This window comes from Myiozetetes cayanensis, unplaced genomic scaffold (genome assembly GCF_022539395.1).
Source record: "Myiozetetes cayanensis isolate MyiCay16 unplaced genomic scaffold, myiCay2020 scf1, whole genome shotgun sequence".
Taxonomy (NCBI): Eukaryota; Metazoa; Chordata; class Aves; order Passeriformes; family Tyrannidae; genus Myiozetetes; species Myiozetetes cayanensis.
The window spans coordinates 62,910,053-62,929,770 of record NW_026086604.1 but is presented as its reverse complement, the minus strand read 5'-3'; positions in this window follow the sequence as shown (position 1 = coordinate 62,929,770).

Here is a 19,718-nt window from a genome sequence, read left to right as displayed (position 1 = left end):
GTTTAAGGTAGGCAAGTCACTAGACAACTCAGCTGATCACAATAATCTCAAAAGAAATGGAAATAAAACAGTGGTATAAAAGGAGACTATAAAGCTGAGGTCACGGTTAAAGTTTGACTTTAGAAAGACACACTACCAAACCTGAGTCAAAGTATGAATATGTCACTTACCTTCTTCTTCCCATTGCTTTCCATTTCACAGAAACAGCATGTAATCTCAGCATAATTTTTTTGTTTCAGAAGAAGATGTTAGACAGATTTAACAAGTGTAAAAAATACTACTTGATTGTTTGCTGTGGTTTCATGGCCTTCATGGCAGCCATGACGCTATCCCAGTCTGCTTCTCCCTCCAGCTCTACAAAATAATTGATTATATTCAAGTATGGTCTCCAGTGAATCAAGCATTCACACAGGACAACGTCACTCAAGGTCTCTTGTCTCCCAGTGTGTTTTGATGTGCTGAAGATAAAACATGACTCTAGAAAACTACTGAAAAGCTAAGAGAATTTCTGTGAAATGACTGAAAAGTCATATTTGTGAAATGAATGAAAACTACAATTGTTGTTGACATATTATAAATGCCACATATTCTGTTGAAGTGACTTTCTCATGCTACTTTCACAGATGAGGTTACACAGTTGTAAAGCAGAAGTATTTTGGGTTGTTGTGGTTTTTGGTTTTCTTTTTTTTTTGGAGGGATTTTTTTGTTTGTTTGTTTTGGTGGTGTTTTTGTTTGTTTGTTTTTGGTTTTATTTTTGTTTGTTTGGTTTTTTTGTTACAAGTCTTTTAAAAAAACTCAAGCTAGAATCACAAAAAAGAATTATCAGGTTGGAAGACACCTCCAGAGATCTCCAGTTCAACTGCGTTTTCAAAGCAGGGTCAGCTATGAAATCAGACCAGGTTGCCCAAGGTTTTATCCAGTCTCCTCAGCCTCCAATGAGAGAGACTGCACAGCCTCTCAGGGCAACCTCTAGGCAACTTCTCCAGTGCTTGAATGTCCTGTAGATGAAAATATTTTGCCTTAAGTCAGAAGTTCCCCCTATTTTAATTTATGACCATCGTCATTTGTTCTACCACCATGCAAGTCAGTCAAAAGCCTGGCTCCCACTTCCTAATAACCTCATTTTTGGCCTGTCCTCTGAGTCTTTTGACACAGGTCAAGTATTCCAGTGCCTTAGGCATCTTGGTGACCTCTACTGAACTTTCTCCAGTTTATCAATAACTTTCTTATGTAAAGAGGACAAATGTAGCCTAATAGGTGCCATGATAAAGGAAATAATAATTTTCCTGGATCTACTGGCTACTGGATTTTGGTCAGTTCAGGAACACTGACTTGGAGATTTTGTGATTCCAGCTATGCTGGTAGAGCACTTTCATAGTCTAGATATGGTTTAATTAATTCTACACACATATGTGATACAAATAAACATGATTCATTGTTGGGGGCACTTGTGGCCATCAGGAATAGCTTTTCAGTCCAAAATAAGGATACTAGCAATCTTTTGGGAACCAATTACCTGTGAACCTACCCCTTTATCCAACTGCTGGTGGAACTCAGGACACAAAAATGTAATCAGTACAATTTGGGGACTGTGTTTGGATAGTTTAAGAATGATTATCTTTAGCTGACTATTAAACCAGTAAATTTCCAATGGCATTTTAAATCTCTCTACTTAACTTTGTATTGAAATAAGTGATGGCAAATTATACTAGTGACTTCTGTATCTCAACTGATAAACAAAAATTCCCTAAATTTACCAAAACTTATTAGCAGTGCCATCAGACTGCTTACTTCAGCCTAGCTCACCAATTGTAATCCCTTTTTTACAGAATTTAAATCACCATATCCAGAGGTGTTAAAGGGTGGGAGACACTAAAATCTCATGAGTTTTTTCATGCATTCCCAGAAACTATGTCAGAATTTCTCATTCATCATATTTAGCTTTCCAATAATCACTTTGCATTGGCACTCAATGTTTCTACTTTTCCGTTTTGTAATCTGGTGTAGGAATTAGTTGCACAAGTAGTAATGATACACGTTGATCAAAAACTGAGAAAAGAAACTGGGATATTCTGTAATGAATGTATTCATTGATGGTTGACAAATATATCCTTATCGGATAATAATAACAAGCATGCCCATTCTTCAGTCTTATCAAGAAAGTTGTTCACTTTACCATGTGTTTTTTTTTCAAGTTGCATTAACTATGACTATAACCAATGTTGTATCATACTTTACTTCCTCAAAGGGCATGGTATATTAAAGAATTTCAAACTGCAGCTTTGTTCTGCAGGATTAAGTGTATCTTTTTTCCCACATAATTTTTACTTATTTCTTTAGCAAGTGGGATGAGCACTGATTCCTCACATGTTTAAATGCCATTGAAGCCACTGCCTCAGCACACAATGGTTGCTGCTACAGACACACTTATTACAAAAGAAAGGGTGAGGAAATCTGGGCTCAGACCACATGCAGCTGACGGCATTGCTATCCACTGGAGAAAAGATATTCGAAGAAGTGTTGGTTTAACATACCAGCCAATGTGCTAGGCTGAGTTTAAATTCCCCCTCCCCCAGCTCACCCTCCTTGTGTCTCTCTCTCTCTCTCCCTTTGTTAGATTCACACGTTCTGCTCTTCCAATTGCTTTAGCCTGAAGCAGTTGACATTTACCCCAGCTAGATAATCGAGGAATAACATTTGCGTTACAGTTTAACATGACCTCTGCCTCTACAGCTCTTTTTAGATTACCTTCCCCCCCAAAAAATGGTTGCTGACACCATAGTGAGGCAGGAGGTGGGAAAAAAAGAAAAGAGAAGCTTATTATTGCAGTGGCACAGTCAATGTCATGAGAAGCTGCTCTGCCCTTTTCAGTTGTGGGTGAGCAACTATTAAGGAAAAGGTATTAAAAGGAGGAACAACTGTGATGCGAGGGACACACAGGTTAAGCTCAAAGCAAAGGTTAATGGATTGACTGTTACCTGTGTATGAGGCTTAATGTTGGTCTATACACAAGAGAATTGCTTCGTGGTTGTATTTTTTTCATGAAACTAAATTAAAGGGCTAATTTATTCCAGCATAAAAGAGTGAGATGCTGCTGCTGCTGCTGCTGTTGTTTTAATACACAAGGACAAATTTTTAATTCAAAGTGTTTGCCATTTATTTCCAGTACAGTGTGATATAAGGTGATTGTGCCTCTGAAGAGTGAAAAATGGTATGTTTGGCTGAAGATACTCAATTAAATCTTAGATAAAACAACTTTAGTGTTGTTCAAGCAAGCTAGAGAAAATTTAGAGGGATAGTTTAATAGTTACATTTTAAATCAAAAAAATTTTGTTTAAAAAGAATGTACCTCAAATAGAAATAAATATAGAAATAATTTTGTGAACAGCAGAAGAGGAGCAAAACAACTCAATAGTTTCTGCAGATCATTCATATTTAAAATAGATGATAGACATCAGTGGCTGCAAATTTTTCAAAAAGTTTCAAGTGAGCAGAGCAGCATGCAACTGGTTTATAAAGAGTTAACATAAAGTGGGAAAGGATTTCCTTGTTTGTAAATTGCTTAGTCAAGTTAAAGTCTACACAGTAAAATCAGATTATCTCCACTAATTTCAAAAGAAAAACAGAATACTCTGTTATATTCAGTTATTCAATGTTGGGTTCTTTTTATTTTGGTTGGTTGGTTGGTTGGTTGGTTGGTTTTGTTGGGTTTTTTTTTTGTTATGTCATCCTGAACATGCAAAAATATTTGGTATTTGGTATTTATAATGTTTATAATTTATATGTTTATGCTACCACAAATACAACCAAATTGTTATGTATATGCCTTCTCCCTGGGAGTGAATTTAAGTAAAATGTTCTTATCCATAGATGAAACAGTGATAGAACAAAAATGCATTTGAAATGAAAGGAAACCAAATAATATCACTTTGAAGTCATCTGTGGATTTTGAACTTTGTAGACGCTGTTTCATCACAATCAATTTTATTATCTAAACTTTTTCTTAAACACCACCTCCACTTGATTAAATCAGGTTTTCAGGGAAAAACTAAGCACCTAATATCAGCATGAAAGTTAGAAATAGAAAAAAGAGACAAATCAGACAAATATTCAAAAACTATAACCTAAACCTTACACCCTTTTCTTCCTTGTTTGTAACTTTAAGAGGGTGGATCATCAAAAGAAGTACATACCAGAATTCCAAATGAAGAGTAATTACCAATATGTTAGTTTAAAGGAATATCAGCTTTCAAACAACTGACATTTTAAAAATGGCTTATTAATGCCTTCCTTCAAATATGACCTGTTGTTCTCCTTCTTTGACAATGTTGAATCATTCCCTAACATTCATTTTGGGGTATTTTACCCATTTTTATTTTAAATTTCTCAAGTGACTTCCAGCATTTTTCATGGGAGACTATTGTAAGGCTTAATATTGTCCAGAACTTATTTCCCATTACTCATTCTAATACCCTATCTATTATTTCAAATGATTTTTCATGACAAAGGCTGGGTTATATCCTCACAGATTTATACCAGCTGCAGCTGGTAAGATTGTGTTATGAGCAATTGCTCATACCAGAGTACTCTAATCCTTATTTATACCCAACATAAGTCTTAATTATCACTTCCTCACACTAATTTTTCGTATTTATAAATGTATTTATTTCTTAAATATTTGTTTATTACGCACAGAAAACTATTATATATCCTCAGCTACTACTCACAGTAAAATTAATGAATGAACTCTCCTTTTTTTTTTTTAATTCAAGTCAGTGGTATTTGGCTCAGACACAGATTGTTAGATGAGACACAAATAATGCGATATAAAAAGCTGTGTAACGATTTTCATACTGTAAGAGGATAATGTGACACAGTTTGTAAAAAATGAATGCCTCAATGTTCAGTTTATTTTTTGTATTTTAGGAACTTGATTATGCAATCTGTGACTCTTCCTGTGGCCTTCAGGACTCCAGCGAAGGGACTTACTCCAAAGGGTTCTTTTGGTCACAGAGCTGTTCTGAATGATCCAAAAGTCAAATGAAATTTTGAAGATAACACAGGATTTCTTCATATGGGCAGACAACCTGTCTGTTGATGCTGATGTGAGTACCAAGCATGATGGAGATGTTCCCACACAAATGAATTATATGGTTGACAGGTAATTCCTAATAATGTATCAGCTCAAAAGATGCAATTCCTTCTGGCTATCAAAGAAACATGAGGACAAGGGGAGACTGGCCTGTATTCATGATCAATCTTCCAGAATAGAAATTTACAGACTATTCTGAGTTGAAAGGGACCCACAAAGTCCAACTCTTAAGTGAATGACCCATAGAGGGATTGACCAGGACTCCATTATTGAAGGTACTATCAGATGACTTTGTATTTCTTTCCTAAATTGCCCAGAACAACGTTAAAAGTTAAGCAGGGAAAGAGGAATAAAAGTCTTAACTGATGCACCAAAAGAGCTCCTACCTGAATAAGATTTAAGTTTGCTTACATTGGCTGCTAAGAAGCCTTCAACTGCTGAAAACTGCTACAAGGTACAGTTACAAGGCTGTCATCAAGCAACAACCAGTAGAGTATGAAATGAAAGTTAAGGGACAAAGCTGAAGCTCCACATGCTTCTGGCTCAGCTTTGGCTGGACTGAGATAGGACAGCCATGGAAAGGAGACTTCCAAGTCTACTTTTTCGAAAGTCCTTGTCCTAAAGTCCATAACTGACCACCTCCACCCCCACTTCCTTCTGTTTCTTGTCCTGCCAGTCCTCTCTTTCCTCCTCCCTCTTCTTTCATCTCTCCCTAGCCACTGTCCCACTGACAAGTGTCCCTCATCCTTCCCCATCCTCTTAAGCCCCCCAGTGCCACCCCACCATCCCAGCCCATCTCCCCATCCCCCATGTGGTGCCAAAGGGAAGAAGAGGCAGCCAGTGGCCACTTCCAACCGCCTCTGCCTGCGATGTCAATCCTGGATCCAAAACGTCATCAGCAGGGTTACAAGCAGGGATGGGGGGAAAGACCAATTATTTTTAACCCCTTTATTTATTTATTTTTCCAGAGCAGCTCTTTGGTGTGTTTATGAGATAAAATTAATGACTGTAATTCCCACCAAGAACTACTATACATGGCATTTCTATGCAAAACCCAAGCATAATTCCAAGGTGATCCGTAGCATTTTACCTGTATCATAGCTGTGCCTATCAACAGTGACGGACTACAGTAGCTCAAAGGCAGGCTTAAAAGAATATTGAGTTTGCAATGCTATGGCAAGCATGACCCTGCATCAGGACACCCCTCCAGTTACTTCTGATGTGACAGGTACAGGAGCAATTGTTGATCTCTGAGGAATCTGGACCATGACATCTGGACCATGAAATTCCTAGACATCAGAGGTAGAGAAAATCTGATGGGACACCACAGGCAACCCTCCCATGTTCCTGTGCCATCAAACCCATACTACTGATCACCCGTGGGATTTGATGGAAAATGAATAGGGGGATGGGTTGGGGAGGGACAGGTGGAGGTGAGGTGAACCCAGTGAGATGGCAGGGCGAATAGTGCCTCATGGTTCACCTTCTGCAAGGGTGGTGCTGTGCATCCAGAGCTCAGTAGCAAAGAGGGCACTCAACAGCACTGATCAGAAAACTTTACCCTCAGCATGCTCTGACCACTTCAGTTAAACTCTCCTCATATTACTTCCCTAACAGGATAAGCTCCGCCTCACTTTGAGCAGTAATACCCCACCCAACTAGTGGGTCTCTAGTGTTTAGAGGAACCAAGTCCCATGTTAACAAAACAATTGCAGAAGAGTTTGTGTTAAAAGTGCAAGATCTGGCCTTCCCACCTTTGTATGAATAGCTGTGAGTTGAAATCTGTGCACTGGCAAATCATTTGGATGAATGACAGGTTGAACTCTGCCCTCAGTTCATGCATGACCAATATGGATGCTCACCTGCAAAGAACTGCCTCATTTAAATCTCCTCAAGCAACCTTCCTGCACAGCAGTGTCTTGCACTGCTGTATCCTGAGCAGGTGCCTAGATTTTAAGAACAGTAAAGTTTTAAATAATAAAAGAATACAAAAAAATTGCATAAGCTATAAAACACTTTAAATTACATTTGTTTATAAGTTGCTTCCTTCACTATCACTTTTTTCCATTTCCAAGCTTTCTTTATTTATTTGTGACCACTTACTTTAAAACTATAAATGGGGAAATAAATTTGAGCTAATGTCTTAGAAACCAAAAGGAAAATATATTGGAAAATTTGCTATTTAACTTACCACTGTTTGTATTTGAATTGCTGTCATACAGAAGGAGGACGAAAATGGTTTTTTTTCCTTTTTTGTGTGCAGGTAATATTGCAATGGTTGGTTTAGGTTTTAGTTTAACAGCACATGGAGTCTGTATCTTTCAGCTGGATACATTTATTTCAAGGTACTTAGAAGCTGACTTTTATGAGATTATTTAGTCAGTGATTATTTTTGTTGAGAAATGTGTCCTTTATCCCTCTCATTCATCCACTGCTAAGATATTTCTGTTTGTCAGAATGCATCCATTTCTGATAAATGACTGAAGACTGACTGCTACACTTTATTAAAAAGTAATAACAATTTTTGTACGCACCCTTCACATTGTAAGGGGGGGACCATGAATCAAAGGACACTGCCTGTCTGGTCCTGATAAATGCATCGTTTACCAGCTGAGGAGTTATTTAGGACTGGCTATTAATTTAAATCACATTTATCTTCCCTGAATGGGGGGAGGTTGCTGTGATAGGACTGCGAATGACCAATAGTGCAGCTAAGTGCACATTATTTATTACTACCGCCTGCAAAGCACTGCACAATATGTTAAAAAAAACCAGTGCCAATTACCATGGTTAATCTAGTCAGGGCAGTAACAGATTTCTTCCTAACACAAGCCAATTTCTACACTTTTGAATCTCTAGAAAGTCAGTGTTTTCTCAAAATTTCTGATGATTAAAACCAGTTTATTTGTCCTTTCCTAAACCATGATAGGCAATATTAGTACCCTTGAGTTTTTTCTTCATTTTTTTTTAAAAAAAGCTTGCTTTAAACATTTTAGAATAGAAATTTCTGAGTGCAATAAAGTCATGTTAACTATGTCTTCTAGAAGATTTTTAAGTTTTGTTCCAAAGTATCTGAACAAGGAGAATTTTGCTGAGGCCTAGGGAACAGTTATGCAGAGCTGTTTTGGGCCACTGTGTCTGCAGACACAGACACATGGAGAAAAGAAGGAACTGCAGACACCGAAACCATAGTTCTCCTTCCCTGTAAGAAAATATCAGTGACAAAAATCAGAACAAAACATTACTTTTTTTATCTGTAACCATTTACATTCACACTCAGTCTTCTTATTCCACACCTATGGTAACACTAGAGTCCCTTCTGGCATTTAGCAGGAGTGTTGTTTTGTCCTAATGCTGACTGGTTGTTCATCTCCAAACAGAACCTAGTTTTTCCCAGTGCTTAGGAAAATCTTAGTAATAAGCAAGTTTCTGCAGAACTGCACTCAAAAACCAGCACTGGGGTAGTAGTGGTAGTTGCTTACATCTACAGAGTTTTAGTCTTACCTCACACTCTGATAAGTTTATCGCCACTGTTGCCTTGTACGTCAACAATCCTATAACTGGAAGAATAGCTAAGTAATGATTACCAATGTCTAATACTACCCAACATTATGTATGAGTAATGCTGTTCTTGCATGCTTGTTGCATCAGCTCCCAGTAGTAATTAAACCTTTATCATTAAAAGCAAAGGACAAGTACTGAAGAGCATATTTGGAAAGTGTTGAGTTTACCATCCCATTAGTCTGAGAAATAAGCAGGATATTTCTATGCAATTAATCCTAAAATAAATAAACAGAGATGTGAATAAAAACATATTGGCACATTACAAGAGAGGATGTATTCTAAGTCTCTAGAAGTCTGAAATATTTGAATTAGACATAAGACTTTAACAATTGTTTTAAACAGTGACAGCAATTAACTGAATAAGTAACCAGAGGTCATACAGATTTTTCTATAAAGAGAATTTTTTAAGGTAAAGTGATGTTTGGATTTTTTCCCCTTGAGGTATATCTGATGCTGTTCTTCAGTCATGTAACAGGAACTGATCCAGGGCGTTTTATCAGAAAAGATTTTCGTATTTGTCTCCTTCCTCCTAAAGTCTATACAACTCTGGGAATGTGTCTTTCTTACTGGTATAAACCTCCTGTTTTAGCTCTGAGGATTTGTGGCACAGTTTTGGAATCTAGGGCTGCAAGGGAATGTCAAGACTAAATCCAATTCAATGCTCTTGCAAGAAACCATATCATATAATCTTTTTACACTTATCAAACTCCATCTTAAAAGTAATTAGCTTTTTTGTTCCTCAGTCCCTGCACTCTTACTATGCTTGGGAAGCTTTTCCAGGGAATGATTCCTCTGCTAGATAAGGTCCTTTTTTCTAATTTCCATCATAAACATACTTGCCTATTCCTTTTTATGCTAAAGCTGGCATTCAGTTTAAATATTTTTCCCCTCTCTCTTGAGTTTATCTCTGTATGTATTTATAGACAACAATCAAATCTCCTTTAGGGTCTGGTTTGTTAGGCTAAGCTTACCAAATTACTTTTGTGTCTCTTTGATATTCATGTACCAAATCACCTTAACAGTGATTCTCTGTGTTGTTTCCACTAATACTTTCTTTTAATAGCTGCATGGTCCTCAAGATTAGGTTTTATTAGAATGTTGGTTGGTGATACTAATGCTTTCTTACTCTTTCTGGAAGTATCTCCATTAACTCAGAAACACCTTTACCTTTTTCTACAATTATAACATATTGCCAGCTCACGGTCATACTATGATCAACTAGAGAGTTTAGGTCACTCTCTTGGTGATTTCTTACAGATGAGCTCTCAGCTTATAGTGAGTATTTGTGTTATTAGTCCTTGAGCGACTGACCTTGTACTTTGTGCTATTGAATTTCATCTTATTTCTATTCCTGTCGATCTCAAGGCTATCTGATTCTTTCATTGTGATACCCCAATTCTCCTCTGTACTGATGATGTGTCCTGGCACTGGTGTTATTGATACTGTTGTGCATTAGTGAGATCCCTGTCAAAAGTACAAGCACTGACTTACCAAAATGTCTCAAAACTGGACCATACTCTATACTAATAGCCTCCTTTTTATACACTCTGGTCATTACTCTCTTCACTCAGCCATTTACCCACACTACTTATATCTCCTCTGAAAATCTTCAGCTTCTCCAGCTTTACCAGTTTTACTGGTCTTCTTATTTGCACCATGGTTTTGATGTTTGGTATCTGGATTATCTTCCATTTTTATGATGCTAGGGTGTATTCTTGTGTTCTTCTGTAGCTGTTCCTTGAAACCCAGTTTTCAATCACTGTCTTACAGCAATGTCTCAGGTAACTCTTTCTAGGAATATAGATCTGTACCTTTATGAAACTGTGCTTGGAGGAGAGAGTAGGAATGGAGGAGACTGCCTGATGGGACTGCAGCTTTGTATCATCTGAGAAACAGCAATGAGAAAGCACACAAGCATTGAAGCGAAGTTGAACAGAAGTCCATCACTCAAATATGTGGCAAAAAAAAGAGTATTGCTTTCAAATTTTAAGCTACCAGGCATACCAACGTGCCAACCCCCTGTCAAAAGCATATAACAGAATGAATATTTTTAGATCAAAAGCTGCTATCATTTCATATAGTTTTTCATAACCTAGAGTTGTACAGATTGAATATTCAGGGCAGGAAGATTTGCCCTGAAGACCTTGCACGTCAATCATTTGTAGTGCAAAGAATGGGTCATATCCACACTGGGTCACATTTTACTTTGCTTGCTACAAATTCCCCAACCTAATATTTAAGCTGTGTTATACCAAAAAATATTTTTGATCATGTTTCTGGTATGTTATGACTCTAAGCATTTTGTTTTCTACATAGACTGTAGAAAAACCCTTGACCCGGTTAATCCTCAGGCTCTGGTCTTCCTCTGAGTAAAAGATACACAGACACCTCTGGAGCTAAACACAGAAGATCACACTATTTGTTTTATTGGTTCAATTCTTTCCTTTTTACCAAGAAACATTTGTAGGAGCTCAGTCTGTGCTACTTCCTCTGCTTACACTGTAGGTATTCAAAAGACAGTCATTCTTAATTATCCCATCCCCCTTCACACATCCCCACACTCAATTAATAATGTTCAGTCATGTATGAAGCTGAGTTTACATTAATGTAATTTTTTAATACATTAAAGTGGAGCATATCTCAGGCATTTTATAAATAAATGTCACTAATTTATAAATACTTTTGCCAGCCTGGGGACCACAGACTGTGAAGGGGAAAGGGCAACAGGGGTGCAATCCTCTCTCTTTCCACTCCCATTTGTAGCTCCTGGGGATGCTCAAAGAGATTAAAACTTGCACTTACCAAATCCCAGGACATGCAGCTATTACTTATTGTGCACAGTGCAATATAGTTTAGGTTCAGAAAAGAGCAGCTCGGGAACTTACTCTTTGCTGCCACTTTTGTAAAAATTGAAGTTTTCTCTAAATAAGGAAAGGAAAAAGATTCAGGTACATTGGAATCAAAGTTTCTCTGTCAAACCGTATTCCTGATGCCTTTTCAAAGCCAGTAGCTCTGTAATACAGAAAATAAATATGTGTTTCTGCGTGTGGGTACCTGCAAGATGGAAAGGTTTTAAATTCAAAGTCACACTTACTGGATCAATGAAATGAAAATTATCTGTCACTTAATTCACAGTTGATGCATGAATTTAATTCTACATTGTAACTTGGGGTGAGAGAGTAGAATGGCACAGAAATACCTAAAAAGAGAAAGTATTACCAGATGAAATTTCAAAAGTAACCACCTTATGTTGTCAGGTTTGGTCTTGAGCCTGACTTGTGTATGTATGGGGAAAGTCAATAAGATGCAGCACTGTGCAAACATTCTTCGGAATTTCATCTCTTTTGTTGTCATTGCTACTAAATTTCTAAGAATACTGATTAACTTTTATTTCATTTATTATTGTAAGACTGTACATTTCTGCAGCAGGAAATTATCACAGTTTTGTGGAGGGTCTAGCACATGTATATAACAATAGCCATAAATTCTTCTCCATACCAGAAGCTAGGTATATGATAAAAGGGGCAAAATGAAATATTTTTTAAATGTAATACACTAAAGTACAAAGAGAAAAAAACCAAACAACAGCTTATGGTTCTGTTCCCAGGGATATGCATAAATAATGAATATTCATCTATGGTAGAGACAGTAGATTTTTAGCCTTTTTACAAAATGTACCAAAAGATTAAATTCATCATTTTCCCCTCCTGTCTATAGCTGACCTCTCCCATCTTTGTTTTTTAAAAAGCAAAAGAGAACCTTTTGTCTTTAATTCAAAAAATCAAAAAAAGATATGCTCAAGGTGAAGATTCTATACAGGTAATTGTATGAAAATTTGAGGAGTTCTGGTTTTAGTCAGTGTTTGCAGTCCTTTCCTCCTGCTGTGTTTCCTGTGAGATGGTCTGAGAATATGCAGCTGCATTGTTCTTTTTGGGCTATGTTTGCAGACTATTTCTAGCCCACATCAACGCAATCCAAATAACCCTCAGAAGTTGCTTCATTATTTATTAGAAAAAGCAATCTGGCATGCGGTGTGTTATCGACAGCTGAAATCCAATACTCAAAGGTCACCAAAACAAATACCAGAAAGAAAAGGTGTTAAGGCAAATAAAAATACACCTTTTTAATTTTGACTGAATTGATTAAATAACAATTGAGTGGTGTCACAGGTCATAAGGCTTTGAGACATAAGGTCAGCTTAATAGAAAAGAGCCTGGGGCCATGTCACAGGGTGTGCTCTGAGGCCTAGCACTGAGGCCACATCATTGTGCTTGCTCCTGCCCTTACCCCATGTAGTCTGAAATGAAGAAATGCCTAAACAGAATAGAGAACAGTCTAAATAGACTAGTGCTTATCACTGAGGGCTACCCCCTGAGTCAATGCTGTTTAGAACTGATTGCTTTATTTGAAGTGAGAGTACCGGGCATCTCTCTGTAAACATTTTATAAAATTCAAGAGGCCGAGGGAAAAAAAAACCAAACAACCATAAAAAAACAAACCAAGAAAAACCTTTTTACACAAGCAATACTCTATAATATATGTACATCTCATTACAGTCCCACAGTTCAGCCCAGATATTTCAGGACTGACATCAAATGAGTGAAGTAGAAAATGAAACACTTTAATACACTGAAATCAAAAGAACTTTTTATATGATTTTGAGAATGATGAATGGTACAGTGGTTTATACACACTAATACATTCGCACTAACATTAATTAAACTACATAATTTTGTAGTGCTGACTTTTTGTATGCTAAATTATTTAGTCTCTAAATATAACTAGTCCAAGGAATCTACTGCCATAGAAATTCATACCTTCAGATACTCTGACTGATCTTTTTAAAAGGGCTTGGTAATTTTACATTTAATAATGCCAATGAAAAATCTTGGTCTGTCTCTGGTTCAGCCAGCTACTTAAACCTGTGTCCCATCAAAGCATGAGATCATAACTACATTGATTTCAGCAGGTTAACTGCAACAAAGCAGGTAGGAAATTCAGTATAGGAAAGTAAAAAATTATCTAGATTATTTAACACTTTCATGACAATCTGATGGCTCCAGCAGAGACTAAGGCATATCTTCCTATTCTGTGGCTGCACATTCTAGCACTCTTCTCTCCAAATTTCCCTGTGTTACCCCCACTTTGGACTGGTAAGGTAAACAGTTGCCACTGAAGAGTATAACAATATTTCTCCATGGTAGAGAGTTGATTTGGAAAGATTGTCTTTTTCTTGAATGAACATGCATCTATTTTGGTTCACTGATGCTCCAGCATCATTTTAAAAATGAGCTCCTGCAATTCCCTGTCATTCCCAGACTTCCCATGTCAGTGTTGTTGTTAAATTTTTTCCTATCCTGATCATGCTCCCACTTAATGAATAGCTAAAATTCTGTTGATTCTCAGGAAAACAACTCTGATTTTCTCATTTATTATTTAAATTTTAATGTTGCGTGCTAGTACAATAACTCACGACCTAACTCAAGTACTGCAAATTTCTATAGCCTAATATATTTTCATTTTTCAAAATTGATCATAGTCCATAAAACATAAGATTATTCACCAAAAAAATTTAATCACTATACAATTATTAATAAATCATAATTTTCAATGCAACAAGTATTTAAGGAAGTGAAGGGGATCAATTATATGACAAAAGCCAGTGTCTCATATAACTTCATGGTGGAAAGAATGCTTTTTGCCACTGAGACCCTGACACTCCTTTTAATGCTTTTTCTGCTTAATGACAATTTAATTGCATAAATTTGGAAAAAAATAGTTTTTCTTTTAAGACTAGTAGTCTATTTATTTTCTATACTTCTTGTCCTGGAAGAGTTTGTTTCCTTTTCAATCAGTTTATTTTAAGAAATAACCCATGGTTCAAAAGATAGTGCTTTAAAATGTTATTATACAAACAGTGAAGTTCAGGACCTACTCTGTCTACAAACATCAAAAGCAAGGACTTTAATTCCCAAACATCTTTATCAACAGTGGTAAAGCCTATAAATCACTCAACAATACAGAAAATATTTAGTACTCTTAAGAAAGAAGTTTCAACAATACCAACTATAGAGATTAAGAAAATATGAAGATACATTTTACTAAAAGGGCCTCTTTTTGTGCACACTGAATCATCAGTTTTCAAGTACCTGGATATCGACAGATATATAATCAAATCTAGGACTTATACTTGAAAGAAACAAAATAGTATTTAACTTAAATTCATTTGGAGAATTTTTTTCTGTCTGTGGAAATTTCTTCTCAGTTCTGTATACTCTTGTCCTGTAGTTAGTACTGTGGTTTGTGTACATGTAGAAGAGGGTTGGACTGAAGCCCTTTAAAAAAGTCTTTCAGACTGGTGACATATTATCTAAAATGCTGAATGGAAAATGACAGTGGAAAAAAATGTATGTCTATGTGCAGAAATAATACTGAAGTGCTTGATGGCTGGGATGTTCCTTCCTGTGCAGCTGCACTAGGTCCTTCTGGACAGGTGCTGTTCTCTGAGGCAAGATTCCACCAAACCCTCTGGCCAGGGAAGAGTCAAGGAGAAACTGTGGAGTTTTGACTCAGGAACTGCCTGAAGGGCTCTGATCATTCACACAATAGGGTTAATGTAAACAATACTTGTTCCCAATAATGCTGGATTTTCATTGCTTTGCAAGTTTGTATAAAAACCTTCATATGTTCATAACTCACAGTAGGACTTTTGTTGGCAAACTAGACAAAGAACCAGACAACATAATGTCCAATTTAATATCTATACTTTCAAATATTTCTCTTTTGAGGATGAACAGAAACATATGAACACGAAGGCTATGTACCTCCTTCCCCTTCTTTACTTTTCAGGCTGCCCTAGGCAGTTGTAGTTTTTCTGGATTCAGGAAGAACCTTTATTTTCTGACCTACTTTTTTCCCTGGCATGGTAATCACAGTCTGTTGTGAAGAATGGGGAGATAAAAGTGCTGTAGATCATTCATGACAATCCTGCAACGCTTTTTGTGTGCCAGCTGCCTTGTATTGGATTCTCGTGTTAAACGCCTGAGTTTAAAGGATTTGGAAACCTAATAGTTTGGGTTTTCTGTAAGGGTGGGAAACAGGTTCTTATACTTCTGCCATTGACCTGTTTGTTATAGTGTCTGATATTAAGAGTTTTAAGTGGTTTTGATAGACTGAAATGATCAGCTTCAAATAAGTGATCATCACTACAACGTCCCCACTAGGTATCTTCAAAAGAACTGGCTTAAATCAGGATTCATGAGCTGAACTTCAATCTCCTTGGTTTGCCTATTTACATTTATTAACTGCATTGTTTAACCTCTCACCTCTTTCTTAGTAATGTATTTCAAATTACACCTTTTATCTGATTTTGCATTAGGCTAGAAATTCTGCCTAATTGTGAGCATTTATGCTGAAATACTGGCATAAATATTCTTAACTTTGGCCTTTCTGGGTCATATTCCCCATTCCTACTTTAAAATCTGTATTAGTTCATGTTCTTACTTATATCTTATCTGGTATTCTTCAATTCCACTTTATAGATTAAATGGGTAAATTCTCTGAGGTTTTATTTAGTCTTTCTTCTTAAAAAATTAATCCAGGACACAACGTCCTGTGAGCGGATAGAGGGTTAATCAGTATTTGTGTAATCTTTTCGTGAACTTTCATAAGTTTTCCAATTAACTGGGGTAACTGAAAAAAACCCACACATTTTGTGGTGTACAGTGTTTCCTTTCCCTGCTAGCAAAATTGCTTTAAGCAGCCATGCATATTTCTAAAGACTCTAACTAATATGTGGAAGTTTAAATCATTGTTCGGTGTGTATAGGAAGCACCAGCTGAGAGGGGTTCAGTGGTAACTCTCACCTGGCTGCTTACAATTAAGCAGCTTCCTGTTAGCTTATGAGCAGTAAAAAGAAACAAACTTTATTCCTTGTGGAGGAAAAGGTCTTGTTATGCAAAGAATTTTATAAAAGCTCTCTTTACACACTCTGTGCATTGATGGATGGTACCATACAGCTTGAGAAGTTGTCATTTAAAGGAGATGTAGGGTAGCAGAATCCTGTACCAACCAACAGTCCACATACTCCAGGTATGTAGCTGGCACCACATTTGCAGGTTAGGCAGTGCAAGAGTGGTGGAATGGTCCAGAAGCGCAGTCCACCTGAAAATAGGTAGACTGACATAAACATCTCAGCTAGAGAATGGAATAGCTGCCCTGGGCTGGAGTCGTGGTTTAGCCCATCTCCTCAATACTTGAATAAGAAGGGTGAAAACTGACTGATATCTGCAAGGTAGAGAAGAAGCTGATACTTAAGAACTGACAGGTTACTGTCAAAATCTTTGGGCAAAACAAGTCTGTCATACTTAAGAGCAAGTCAATTCATACAAAATCCTGTAATTCCAAACCCTTGTCATTAAGAATTCCATATCTGACTACTGGGGAAATGCACCAGCCCTCTGTAACGACGGTTGAGCATCATCTTTATCACAGAGAAATATGTGAAAGGTACAAAATGGACCCTACAAATTTCAACACCTTGGATTCCTATTACTATATGAGTAAAATAATAGTACCATAAAAATTCAAGCAAGCATCCAAAAAACTAGTTATATTGTTTTGGCAGTGCTAGAGATTGTCTCATTTGTCTCCATTCCTTTTGTCACATAGCTGCTATGATGCTATATTGTCTGTATTCTTTGATTTAATGTTTTGACTTTCTTGTATTTGAAAATAAACTAAAACATAAAAGGAACTAAGAAATATCGTGGAGTTTGAGGCTTGGATAGTTTTAGCTACACCTGATAATATGCTCAGCTAGTTGTCTTCTGCAGAAATGGTACTTACTGGTTTCTTCTTGCCTTCAATTTTATTCCTTATTATGAGGAAAATTCTGACTCTGCAATTATGAATTCAACAGTTTTCATTGTGTTGCAAAACTACCAAAGTATGCTAAGTAACTGAGAAGCCCAAGTATGTTTGTAATGTGAATAGAGACATTCCAACCCTCATATACATTCATAAAATTTAAAAAAAAAAAAAAAAATCCCTTTCTAACAGGTCTAGTGGAAAGCTAGAACATGATTGCATAAAATATTCACTATGACTCCTTTATTTGACAAAAATTCCCAGACCATGACTTCCTTTCGTAGTTCAAATGTCAAGAGTCCCTTCCACTGTCATCAGGGTGGCATGCAGGAACAGAGGGAGACCCTAAACAGAAGTCTTTAATGATGACAAGCCTGGTTAAGTCAATGACCCACAGCATCTTTTGTCTCCCTTTCTCCCCATGTTGGCTCCTGCTGATTCAGATGAGGGAAGCCAACTAGCAGAGCAGTTGTTCATGCATAGTCTAGGCAAAATGCTTCCTTCACCCCTGTGCATAGAGTGCAAAAGGCCCTTCAGTTTCCTCTGTACCGTTTTTTGTGGCTTTTCTTTTTTTTTTTTTTTTGTCTTTTTCTCTGATTGACTAGCTTTATATTGATTGAAAAGTCATTTCCTTTGCCTAGTGTTCTGAGAAACAAAATAAATGTTTTCTGTGACCCTAACTCTTAGATTTTTCTTTCCACAGAGCTAAAGAAAAAATTTCCTGTCAATTATATTGAAGGAAAAATTATATTGTTGTTTTGTAGCACTTTTTTCTCCCTATGTGTCAAAAGGAAGCAAATGATGCATTAAAAGCCTAAAAGCTGAAATAAAGATTAGGTGTAAAGTGCTATTGATCCCTTTACGAAAAGAAGCTAAGACAGATTCTACTCTGCTGTCAGGTTACATTTTCAGTAAGTTACCCAGATGCAAGATTTGAAACTTCTACAAAGGAGTTCTTAAAGTGTTGTTGAAAGTATCAAATAAGATTACATCAGACAGTAGGAACAACCATTAAAAAATATCAGTGGTGCAGATGAGGTACTGCCAGGCTGCATCGTCCCAGTGTTTAATGTAGCCCAGTGACTGAATGTTTAAGACATCCATATGAAGAGTCAGAATTTTAAAAACATAATTTATTACGTTCTCTGTGTGTACACTCTACAGATATATACACATACAAGTATATGTGTCTTCGTGTCCAGAATCTACAATGTCTTAGACACATAATGTAGTTTTCATTGGATGGTGCAGAAGAAAGCTCTAATTTTCCATTCTCTAACTTGCTTTTTATCTTAAGAATATTCTGAAAATTTTGGAGATTGTTACAAACTATACCAGTTCTAGTGAGAGAATAAGTTATTGCTATAAGTCAGTACAGCATATCTTCTTCCAATTGCTCTACCTTCTTGTTCCTGAGAAACCTTTCTGATATGTCCTTGCTCCAAACTCGAGGCTGGACAGGAACTGAAAAAATATGTGTTTTGTTAGCAGAGAGTATATGGTCACATATCATCTTTCTCTGTACTGTTTTGATGTACCAAAGTTTATTAGAAACCAGCTACTCAAGGCATTTATGTTACTTTCTACATCCATTGATTACTAAGTTTAGCACCTGAGTGTACAAAATGCAGACATATTGACTATGAAACTTTCAATTGTTACTTACACAAGCTGAAAACACCAGAGATTGGTACATCTAAAGAAGAATTAAAAAGCAGCTGATTAAATTCTATAAATTAAAAAGAATCTACAAAGCTAAGGCAATGAATTTCCTGATTCTCAGTAGGGCATCTTTGGAACATAGCCAGGGATAATTTTTTTGAAAAAAAAAAAGACAAATAGAAACAAATTACAAATAAATCCAGATGATGAAACTTCCTTGTAATCTATTACATCTGGAAATATATTGGTAATGGAAAAGGTAGACTCCATTGCACAAGGAACACTAACAGTAAGCAACTTTTGTAGATGAAGGAGGTGAGATGCTCATGATAGGTGCATTAGTTCAGCAGAAGGATGACAGATTATTTGGGGTGAACTGCTTTAGACTAATGCCAGAAGAGGAAGAAAAACTCAGAAATTAGTTTTAAATTCAAAGTTATTATGTCACACGAAAAGGGAAAATGTCCTTAACCCTTAGTGTGGAGATATTTCTTGGACTCTTAGTGTTTGATTTGTCTTCCAGTGCTCCAGG